The following is a 12154-nucleotide window of genomic DNA, read 5'->3' on the forward strand; positions in this document are numbered from 1 at the left end:
AAATTTATGGCAGATGGCAGCACTACACATATAACAAACATTACACTGAAACTAACTTCTCGTTAGATTCACAACCCGTACACGCAGGGCCGGATTAAAACACTTGAAGGCCCTAAGGACTTAAGTAATTTTGGTGCCCCCTTTCGCACTTGTAAGTAGTTTTTACCAAATCTTGAATTTATTAATTGAAAAAAAAAGAAGAAAAACAGTTCAAGGAAATTTTATACTCCAGAAAAATAAATAATATCTAAAGCCGGGTTTTCCTAGGAATGGGTTTTTTGCGCCGCGTGAACCGAATTAGACCATTTCGCACCGGCAGAAACGTGTTACATAATCACGCTACGCATTTGTGTTTTCCTAGCGTGGCGCCTCAGATCAGGGCGGCTACATTATAGTATATGGCTTTGGCATCAGCTACTCTGTCGTCTGCATGCTCCTGTTCGAAGGGAAGGGGAAAGAAAACACACAAGAGTGAAGAGAACATCGGCAAAACACGTGACACACGACGCATTTGACTCCTCCAGCAGCAGTCGACCAATCACGCCCGACGTAAAGCGCTGTCTTGAGCCGTATTGCGATCTATAGGAGAACAGTCATACTTCTTTTCTTATTGGTGAGTGGACGGCGTGTCGCGCTGGGCGATTCACGTTGCGCGCGGAAACCTGCTCCTACAAAAAACCCGGCTTAAGGCAGAATATGATATGAATATTTATAAGCGCACAATTCATTTATTTGAAAGGTTCTCCTACAAACCGCTTTTTTGTGGTTATGCAAATTGATGACATTTTCAAAACCGAATGCTACGTAATACACCAGCTTTTACTTTTAGTAGAGAAGAAGCATCAAGCCTCTCTATTGTTCAACAATTTTTTTGTTTAAGTGATTGACATAATTCTATCTTCCAAAATTACATTTACATTTAAGAAACATTTACATTACAGAAAAATTACATTTCTGTAGCTTTTCCATTAAAATTTTGCATGATTCAATATTACGAAAGTCAGTGTTATTATCACTGTTCTTGAATTTGCCAAATATTCCAAGATACTTTTTATTTTATGGTAAATATACCATACATAATTGTGTACTAAAAATTAAGAAAATACAAGGTCCATCCCAGGGTCACCTGATTAAATTCTGCTAGCTTGTTTTCCTTTGAACATACGTATTCGCAGGGGCCGCAACTAGATGCTTGGTCATCCGGGGCAAGCGCGCATTTTGACACCCCTTTCTAATGTTAAAGGGGAGGTTTCAGAATGAAATTTGCTCCCCCCCCTCGGGTCTAGCGCCCGGGCACAAGACCCGCCTACTCTCCCCTAGTTATTGACATTCTTCCGAAACCGAAACTGTTTTTTGAATAAGGATTTAAAAATTGTTTTCGTTTGCACTCTCCTAGGACTGTGTTTCCAAACAAACTTAAATCTACGCTTACTCTCTGAGGAAGAGGAGTACGCAGTTGGTGGGGGGGGGGGAAAGGCCGCTGTGGTGGTCAAGTGGTCATAGCGACGGACTCATCGCGAGGGTCCGGGTTTAAACCCCACCGGTGCCACAGTGGTGGTCGGCTGAAGTTGGTTTTCTGCGGTTTCCAACTTCAAGGCGCGAATGCGAGTCGATCTCCCCGTTAAAAAGTCTCGCCACAGAGAGCAACATGCCTACACCGTTACAAATATTCAATCATTACACTTCACTCACAATTTGAAGTATAGATGGCAGCACAGAAATATCAAACACAACACTAGCTACACACTCAGACTGTTAGGTGCACTCACTTTGTTCCAGACTCTGCCACGAAGCTGGGCTGGAAGAGATCTCGGCAACGAGATAAGCCCGGTGGCAGAATCCCTGGCGTTCATTCATTCAGTTGGTGGGGGAGGGGGATATAAGAGACTTTTGCCCCCCCCCCTCCCAATACGAACGAAAACTAAATTTATTGAAAAAATATTGTCGAAAAAATTGAAGGGAAATACTTTCTGATCAAGTTCTGTTAATTTGAATGCTTTTTGAAAGTTGGTAACTCTGAGTTGTAACTGATTTTTGTAATTGAAGGATACTCAGACTAAAAAGAATAAGTGAAAGAACTACTTCTAGAATTGATTAAAATTCTGAATAAATGAAAGAAATAATTCCAGACCCCTGATGAAAGTTAAAAATTGTAGAACTGATGAAAACTCGATATTCTAAAATTCATACAAATTCAGCTTTTCCCCAGAATTGAAGGAAATTCAGAATAAACAGAATATTGGGGGGAAAAATGCTTCTAGAATTGATGGAAATTCTGAATTGGCAGAATAAATGGAAGAAATACTTTTGAAGGTTGGTTTCTCTAAAGGAATTTCTTGTGTTGTTTCCCAAAGGTCGATCCGGCGAACACCACTGCCCGGAGGTACGTGACACGCTATTCAGAGGTCACGTTTCATAATAGGTAATAGCGGGGAAAAAATAATAATGCATTACTTTTTACTGATGAATGACAGTAGAAGAGTCACGGTAGTAAAAAATGCAGGTATACACCTCTGAATGTCGCTACGTCACTGAAAACGTTCCTCGAATATTGATATTCGTTTTGACATGGATTCGTTATGCATTGCAGTTCCAAAAAATTGTGCGAGACCTCTTGAGTAAATGCTACGTCACTGGAAAGGTTCCCGGCCGAATGTTTAAGACACCGATATTTGGAAGGCTGTGAAGATAATTGTGCTCATTTGGTAACCACTACTCCACTGGCAACTTATCATAGACAATGTTTTAAGACCGCAAGGTAAAACAATGAAAACCTAACGTTGATTTCTCACTAATTCGGCACACGTCGGGCCAAGATCATGTCGAATTACTGGAAAACAGTTGAGAGAGAGAGAGAGAGAGAGAAAACAACCCACTTAAATAATGTTAACCCATGCGCACAGATACGCACAGGACCTGATTTCCGCGTGCAAAAGCGGTCCAGTGCCCCATGATTTTGGGGCACCCAAAATTTAAGCAACATGAATTCATTGACTACTACTTAATCGTACATGCACCTCGTACATATTCCTTTGCTGAATTTCTGAGAATTCTGGTACATGCCGAAACATCTTGTGTGTATTTATATACGGTATTTTAACGTGTGTAAGGTATCTCTTTCTTAGCAAAAAAAATCCCGTCAAAAATAATAGGGAGGGGGATTTCTTATACATGGACAGTATATTGTAGATATCAATAAATTACTCAATTCTTTGTACTTCACGATGATAGTGACTCTGCTGCTGATGATGAACAAGTTGATGTATAGCTTATCGTGCCCAGAAAATTTCACCGACAAATTCGCCAACCAACAATTCACCGGATGGAAAATTCACTGACAAACAATTCACCGACATCAGTTCGACATGAGTGAATGAATAATCGAGTTGACAAATGAACGAGTGAGTGAATGAATGAACGAAACTGGCCTGTCACTAGAGCATAGTTTCCCAACCTTTTTTGTACCATCGCCCCCTTCTTCAGAAATTTTTTCTCCCATCGCCCCACAAAGCAATCTAACCCATAGAATCCCATGTTATGCCCATAGTTTCTACCACGCCCTGGAACAGTCCATCGTCCCCCGGGGCCGTTAACGCCCACGTTGGGAATCACTGCACCAGAGCTAGCTCACTCTCACTTACTCAAAAGGTCACTCCGTCAATTACTAGCTAGCACATTCTATTGCTCATTCACTGGATCGCTGCCTCTTTCACTTACTCTTGGTCGGGCATTATATCCTTCACTAGGTTGCTCATTATATCATTCACCAGGTCAATCACTAACAATGTCACTCACTATGTCACTCGATCACTCTTTCAGTAAGCCGGTCACTCACTTGATCTCTAGGTCGCTCGCTTTGTCATTCACTCACTGGGCCGCTCATTGTATCTCACTAGGGCACTTCTTCTATCATCAACTTACTAGGGCACTTCTTCCATCATCAACTCACTCTGTTATACACTCAATCATCTTGTCGCTCACTCTGTCACTCGCTCACTCACAACGAGTGATTTTTCGAAGAAAACTTTTTTCCAAATTTTAAACCCAAAAAAAATCAGGGGGGGGGGGTTCCGAAAATATGAGGGTCCGTTATACACTTTAAAATACGGTACGTGACCTTAACGTGTTCCTGTTGTAAGAGTTGTGCTTATTTCATGTTCTTGCTGGTGCTGCCATCTCCCTTCCATATTTTTGAAGTGAAGCTGGCGGATGCTTAAATTTTTACGTCACGTAAATATACCAGAGGTGCTGAAACCTCTGTCTGCTCCCAGCGGATAGACGTTTTACAAATGGGATACCGGCTTGCATTCGCGCCTAGAAGTAGGAGAACCGTAGAACAACAACTTCAGCCGATTATCACTATACCACCAACGGGGGTTCGAACCTGGATCCTCACGATCACACCAATTTATTCATTGGCTAATGAAATGTCTTTATCCTTGATCGCAAGTGGGGGGGGGGTCATATAATTTCTGCTTCATGTATATAAAAATCGGTCTCATGACACCGCTTCCACACACGAGAAAGCCAGCCTGAAAAAAGCCTTATTACTGATGGATGGGACGGACTAGCACTCGACCAGATTATAGAGAGCCTCTACTTGATAATTTCTGAACGGAAAGGAGTGGAAATCCAACTGTTAGTGACCATATCATATTAATTTTCACGATTCCACAAAAACAGTACTCACCCATGTTCTGGACACCTCACGTAGGCCACTTAACATTAAAAATAAATAAAAATCAAAACGCTCTCAACGAGAAGAATCCCAGCAATAACAGACACACCGAACACGTTAATACCAAAACAGTTCCTAGTCTTTTTTTCTTTTCCGAGGGCGCCACCGGTTCCGAACCGATAGTGATATAATCGTTGATATTGGAGACCAGCGTTTCGAAGGCCTTCATTGATTAATACGAGGAATCCCAACCCCCCCACTCCCCCTAAAGTCAGTTTTTCGAAGATGAAACAAATAAATAAAAATGACGGACCAACTGGTGCATGTTTTGCAGGTCTCTCTCTTCCCTAGCTCGTCGTAGGAATTATTAATATCTATAGTTATTTGCGTTATGTCTAGTTAATAATACATTAAATGGCCCTCTTGTAACATCCCCAGACACCCATTAATCATCGGTCAACGCTCTCTCTCTCTCTTTTAATGATTAGCAGCTCCGAAGATTGCATTTTTTTCCCCGGTCCTTCCCGCTACAAGTGAAAGTTCGTACTTCCTTCATTTTCTAGAATATTCTACAGGGGGAAGAAGAAAAAAAAAAAAACGACCTTATAATCCACAAAAGATATACTTTTCGATATTCTTCTTAATCATCAGCTTGGATTATTTTTTTTAAAAGGCTTTTTTGATTGATGAGTTTTTAAGCTTAAATATGAAGTTTGCTGAACGATGAAACTCTTCTTTTCCCCCCCCCCATGATAATGAATATGAACAATTATTAAAAATAATTTTTTTTTATCACATATATCAAGCTTTTTATAATTATTGTATAATATATTCGTTTGTTTTATCTCTGTTATAATTAGTTTTTTTTAAAAAGCTTTTCTCTTCTATTGTTCAGAATTATCAAACGGAGGATGAGCATATCAAGGAATGGTGTGAATTAATAGGTTTTATTTACATAATGGTTTTGCCCTGTGATGAATATTCTAAAAATAAGCAATGAAAAATAAATACCAGGTGCTCCAATTAATAACATTTCTGAGAGATTTTTGTGGGGTTAATGCCATCTAACGGCCAAATTACGAACGAACTTTTCATTTTTTTTTCTATAAATAAAAATATTTTCTGTTCCATCAATACTACTAGAGCAGGGGTACAAGGTCTCGAAGCAATTTAAAATGAACACATTTAAATTCACTGGTATAACTCTCTAACCTTTTTTCATTTTAATTTATCTCTTGAAGGAGCGCGTTGAGCCACTACCACCTAGATATGTGTGGAGGTCACAATTTAGGAGGTCATGGTTGAGCAAGAAGGCTCTTGAAGAAATTATTCATCTTCCATATTGAAACCTGAAGAAGTAATCTGGATTTCATATGCATCTGAAGAAAGGATTCGGCATTCGTGCTGCTCTCGAAGATATGCAGGTTTTACACGGGGCCTAGAAGTAATTCAGCTATTATACGGCCCTTGCAAAAGTTATTAGACTTTTACACATCTTTCGAATTAGCTATGCACGTTTTAAATACCCTTCCAAGACATAATTCAGCTTCCATATGGTCCTCAATAAAGTAATTCAGCTTCCATATGGTCCTCAAGAAAGTAATTCAGCTTCCATATGTTCCTCAAGAAAGTAATTCAGCTTCCATATGGTCCTCAAGGGAGTAATTCAGCTTTTATACAACCCTCAAAAAATTAATTCATCTATTAAATGAACCTCAATGCAGTAATTAAGCTTTGAAACGCCATTCGAGAAGTAATTCCGCTTTTACACGTCCCTCAATGAAATAGTTCAGCTTTAAGACGACCCTCGAAGAAATAATTCAGCTTTGAAAAAGACCAAGTAAATATTTAGCGTTTATACACTCTTACAGACGTTATGCAGCTTTTACACCGCTCTCGAAGAAGTAATTTAGCTTCCATGAGGTTCTCGCTGAAGTTATTCAGCTATAACGACTCTCAAAGCAGTAATTCAGCTTTTTAACGACCATCAAAGCAGTAATTTAACTTTTAAACGACCCTCGAATAAATAATTCAGCTTTTAAACGACCCTCAAAGAAGTAATTCGGCGTTTAAATGACCCTCGAATAAGTAAGTCAGCTTTCATGCAGTCCTCAAGAAAGTTATTCAGTTTTATACACCCCCCTCTCAATGAAGTATAATTGCAATCCTTCAACTATAGCACTGCCTTCTAAGGAAATATTTAGCTTTTATACGGCTCTTACCGATGTTACGCAGGTTTGTACGGCTTTTAAAGACATTGTGCAGTTTTTGCACGGTTTTTAAAGACGTTATGCAGCTTTTATACCGCTCTCGAAGAAGTGATCCAAATTCCATGCGGTCGTCGCGGAAGTTTTTCAGTTATAACACGGCTTTCAAAGATATTCAGTTTTTAAACGAACCCCCCCCCCCTTCTCCCAAAAAAGTACTTCAGCTTTCATTCGGATCTTCAAATTTTATATGACGCCCCCAAACTATCATTATGCCTCGCAAAATTTATCCAGTATTATATTGCACCTGAAGAAGTTATCCATCTTTCATACGGTCCTTGAAGAATATAACCAACTTTTATACAACCCCCGTAGTTATTTTGCTTTTAAACGACCCTAAAAAAAACTCAATCTAGCTTCCACGAGGCCTGCAGGAATGTGGCCGGGCGAAAAGTGGCCCCAAAGAAGTCTGTGCATCCATTTCCTGAAGCGAACTGCACTTTCGTATCCTAATTTGTTCATTTTTATTATTATTTTGTGAAGTTTCCACGAATTCTCGAAGCAGAAAAATGACGAGCTTTACTCAGAAGTTTCAATAGCTGATGGTATAAACGACTTATCGTTTCGGCTGATATGAAGCAAGAGACTAACCACATGAGACACGATAATGACGAGTTTGAAAGAATGGCGAATGATGAGGAATGTACGCATATAACGCAGATATCGTGGCTATGCATCCATTATGGAAATTTTATGAGTCCGTTTTTACGACCCCCAAAGGAGAAGCTATGATGTACCGTATACTGGGAAATGTAAATGGTCAAATAATAATAATTCTTCCCTATTATATTGACTTTTCGAACGTCTCGAAAATGAGGATCGGAATGTATTGGCATCACGTCAGAAGAGTATAATGTCTGTTTTCTTCCATGATACAAAGTCATAAAAATCTTCAAAACGGCTCTCATTAAATTAACTAGTACTTCTATTATAATCTCTAATCCACTCGTGATTCTTCCCAGTGGCGTAGCAACCACGTGATTAGATTTGAAATCTGGTGATTCGTTATAGTAAAAGGCATCGATTAATATTATCGTTTAAGCAAGGCCCGATTTCCGCATGGGCAACATGGGCATTTACACTCGGGGCATTCATTTTAGGGGGATTTATAATAGCATATATTTTTCAATTAAACGTTTATAAATTTTATTTGGTAAAATTTTAGAAAATCATAGTATTTTCCCTACATCACGTCATATTATTTCCAAAAGCCCATTCAGTAAACCCTATTAAATACCAATTTCAATATTATACCAATAAGTAATAGAATTTACACAGCATGTACAAAGCCCGCATTGCAATGTTAACTCCACCATTAAAATAATTTTTGATCGTGGGAGGGGGTACGAGCCCCCCTACGCCCCCCTTTGTGCACGTCTCTGATCCCGCCAATATGCGTTAGGATTCAGAGGGACAGAGCTAATGACGAGGGGGTGGGGGTGGGGTGTCAAGAATGGCTAAAAATTTACTTACGTAATACTTCAACGTCCCCTAAGATCGTAAAAAGTGAATTTTTCCACACGCCACTTTATAGTAATATGCTGCCATCTAATCTCAAATTTAAAAGTGACTCATGAGGTGATTGTGAAGTTTAAAGTAAAAAAAACTATATTCTTTATTCCGCTCAGTTCCTTACAAACAAAGCTCATAAACTGAACTGGGAGTTTAAACTGAAAATTCGGTTATTTTATTTGAGCATAAGGAGACGTCCAAAACAAAGTACCTCTTAATGAGCAGACGACAGGCGGTTTGTTCGGTTCCCGACAAGCTAAGCTCACAAACAAAACTGTAAGTTCGAACTGCCAGTTCAGTAATTTTTTCAGGACACAAGGAGAGACGTCCAAAACAAGTAACCTGGAGAGAAGCAGACGACAGAGATTCTCAGGCTTGCATCGAACTGGAGGGAGCATCCAGCCGCCGCGACGGCATCAAATGCAAGGAAATCACGTGACTCGGTGAAAACAAAGTTCCCGCCTGGCAATTTGCCCGTAGAAATGTACAGTTCGGTCTCTAAATATTGGGTTTTGAAGATTAAAGAAAAGAGAAAACTCATCTAAAGGTGAAAAAAGAAAATATATATATAATTTAATTATTGATTATAAATTATTAAATACTGGAATATTTTCTTTCATTAATTCTTGAAAGTTCCTTCATCAATTCTGGAATTTTCCTCCATTAATTGTGGAATTATTTCCTTTATTAATTATTATTTCTTTTATTACTTCTGGAATAAATTGTTTTCATTAATTCTGGATTTGTTTCTTTCATTAATGCTGGAATTATTTCTTTCATTAATGCTGGAATTATTTCTTTCATTAATGCTGGAATTATTTCTTTCATTGATTCTGAAATTATATCTCATTAAATCTGGAATTGTCTCTTTCCTTCATTCTGGAATTATCTTTCATTAATGTTATTATTATCTCTTTCATTTATGCTGAAATCATGGGCGGAGATACGGGGGGGGCGTGGAGGCATTGCCCCCCCCCCCAGCGTCAAAGGTGTAGTCGACTGATCTAATGTATATATGAATTGACATCATCATCATCGTGCCCCCCCCCCCCAGCAATAATGACCATGCCCCCCCCAGATTTTCAAGTCTATCTCCGCCAATGGCTGAAACGATCTTTCATTAATTTTGGAATATTTTCTTTCATTAATTCTGGAATTATCTCTTTCATTAATTCTGGAATTATCTCTTTCATTAATTCTGGAATTACCTCTTTCATTAATTCTGGAATTATCTCTTTCATTAATTTTGGAATAATCTCACCGATGTTGAAATTATTTCTTTCATTTAATGAGAAAATAAGGGGGGAATTGTGTGTGTGTTTTCACCGAGTCACGTGATGTTCCTACGAAAGATGTTGCGGGACATCGTTCTCAGCACTGCCAAGGCGGAGACCGCTGACGTCATACTCTCTCTAGTAATATAAGCTCGATGGAGGCTTGATTATAGTCTGTTTCAGGTTAACTTTGCAGCGAAGAGAAAGGTAGAGAGCGTATTCTTTCTCCGCAAAATATAGTTCCCATACATCGGAGGTTTCTGATAGAATATTTCACATTTTTTTATGATTTTGAAAAAGATACTGAAAAAATTCCGTTTTGAACCAATGTATATTCGTTTAAAATTTTTAAATTATCAAAAATATTGGTTACCATTATCAAAAATCCATGGCGAGCTCAAAAATATTTTGGCGCGATTTCCAAGAAATTTTCCCCGCCAATATTACTATCGTACTTTTTTTTGATTGCACAGTTATATATATATTATATCGCCATTTTGTTGAATTTTTTCCGATACAGTTTTTCATTCAGTTTTGCATGTAGTTATAGGCCTACACACCCAGACGAATATTCAATTAGTTTTTTTTCCCTCCCGAAAATAACCTCCAACGAATTCAGATATTGACTCATAGATTACAGGAAGTAAAAGGTACTTTCACGACAGCGCCGATACCGTTGTGAGAGGCTCTCTTTATAGGTGTAGGTTACGGTTCCAGACCCCCCCCTTTTTTTATATCTATTTCTTGCCGTGTCCGTAGGATAGGGGTGGTTTCTGAATTCCAATAGCCGATAGAGGAGGGTGTTGACATAAGTAATGTCTCTTTTTCACCCATACCAACGCCATCTTCTCCCCCACATCAGAGGCTGCATCAGATAAATATAAATAAGCAAGAGAGAGAGAGAGAGGGCCACAATGGTTTAGACTTGTAGTGTATTTTTTCCTTCCGTGACAGTTGTATCTTTCTTTTCAGCAGAGATAGAAACTCGCTAAAACGTTCTTCGTTCTTTTTGGCAATAATGCATAAAGCACGTTATTGAAAAGGAAGGAATTTTGGATTGCAGATGGCCTGATGGAGCACATGTTGGAGCAACAACAATTAATAAGTAATAGACAATCCAATAGTTCTACAACTTCAAGTCAGGACTCCGTAGAATGGGAATCCGTAAAAAATGACTAAAACTGTAGTGATAACAAGTGGCATCGACGTATATGCGTTCGGGTGGGTGAGCGACGGAAATAGCGGCAAGAAAAGTGAGTAAAAGAATTCTAAATTTTTCCTTATCATTTTTATTATTATTAATTGGGGCTATTACCAAATTCAAACGTGAAACCAGGTTAATAGGACTTACTAAGATACTTTTCAATAAAAAAAAAAATGATGTCAAAAACCGCTGTCTAATTTCTGAAAGTATCGACGATGGTTTTTCCTTTTCATTAGCTAATTGTTACTAACTGACTGCAATTTTCCCTGCAAGCATTACGTTACACGTAAAAAATATTTTTTTCTGCCAGATTGGCGAGAATCAGCCATACCTTACCGAGGCCGCGCATCGATACATAGGTTAAGAGGCTTTCGTTGTCATAGCAACGAGTGATGCGGTTCCCTCGTAGCTTCCTCTTCACTGCAAAGTTAACCTGAAACGGACTATAGACGGCAGCATAGTTGAATTTTTCAGGTAGGGCCTCCAAAAAATCTCTTGGATCGGGGGCCCATGATACTATTACGACGATCCTGCCTGTAAGCCCCACCCTGGTGGGGGTCATGGAATTACAGTACTCGATTCCTTTACTTCCATTAATTTACATTAATTAAACAAAAACAACAATAACAAAAATTCGAAAAATGATCAAAGTTATCGAATTGCAACGTGTATTTGATAAAGAGATGATGAAGCGCTTTAAAAGTATGGCAAAAATTTATGTTTGTTCAAAATGGTTCGAGCCAAGATGAAGTGTCAGCAGGTGGACCCACGCGCTAATTATTAATAATTTATGAATTTGGTAAAATTAATTTAAATGCCATTCACTCTCAATGGATCGTGTTTGATTATGATCCAGATTATCAACGCGTTCCTGAATGAAATGATGAAAAAATTAGTGTAATAAAATGCGTTCTTTCTGGAAAAAAATATTTCCCCTTCAAGATTTACGTTCGTAACTCGAAAAGTTTGTAAGTCGGGGAGCAACTACATGATTTTTTTTTGCATTGGGCCGCGAAATTCTCCTAAGCCCGGACCTGTCTCCGATTTTTGAATTTAAATTTCTCAGGGAATAATACAATTAAAAACATATAATTTGTTTGTTGGGCTCAGAAGAGAAAGAGCAACAACTGTCTGATTGGGAGTTAGAGGACGGGGAGGGGGATCGTGTAAAAATTTAAATTTTTTATTTTGTGTACACTGTAGTTTCATCTTCAAAACT

General features: G+C 38.6%; 1 protein-coding gene across 1 annotated transcript in view; it reads right to left on the minus strand.

Moving 5' to 3' along the window:
- LOC149074991 (alpha-1,3-mannosyl-glycoprotein 2-beta-N-acetylglucosaminyltransferase-like) overlaps positions 1-4815 on the minus strand; it is a 31544-nt gene extending 26729 nt beyond the window's left edge. The window contains exon 1 of the mRNA XM_089245966.1: positions 4691-4815. The gene's annotated coding sequence lies outside the window, so the exon portion shown is untranslated. The remainder of the gene's footprint in view (positions 1-4690) is intronic.
- Between the last annotated feature and the right edge of the window lie 7339 nt (positions 4816-12154).

Source organism: Pholcus phalangioides, unplaced genomic scaffold, assembly GCF_987345545.1.
Source record: "Pholcus phalangioides strain wild (caught in Gottingen) unplaced genomic scaffold, Ppha-v1.0 ptg000016l_1, whole genome shotgun sequence".
Taxonomy (NCBI): domain Eukaryota; kingdom Metazoa; phylum Arthropoda; class Arachnida; order Araneae; family Pholcidae; genus Pholcus; species Pholcus phalangioides.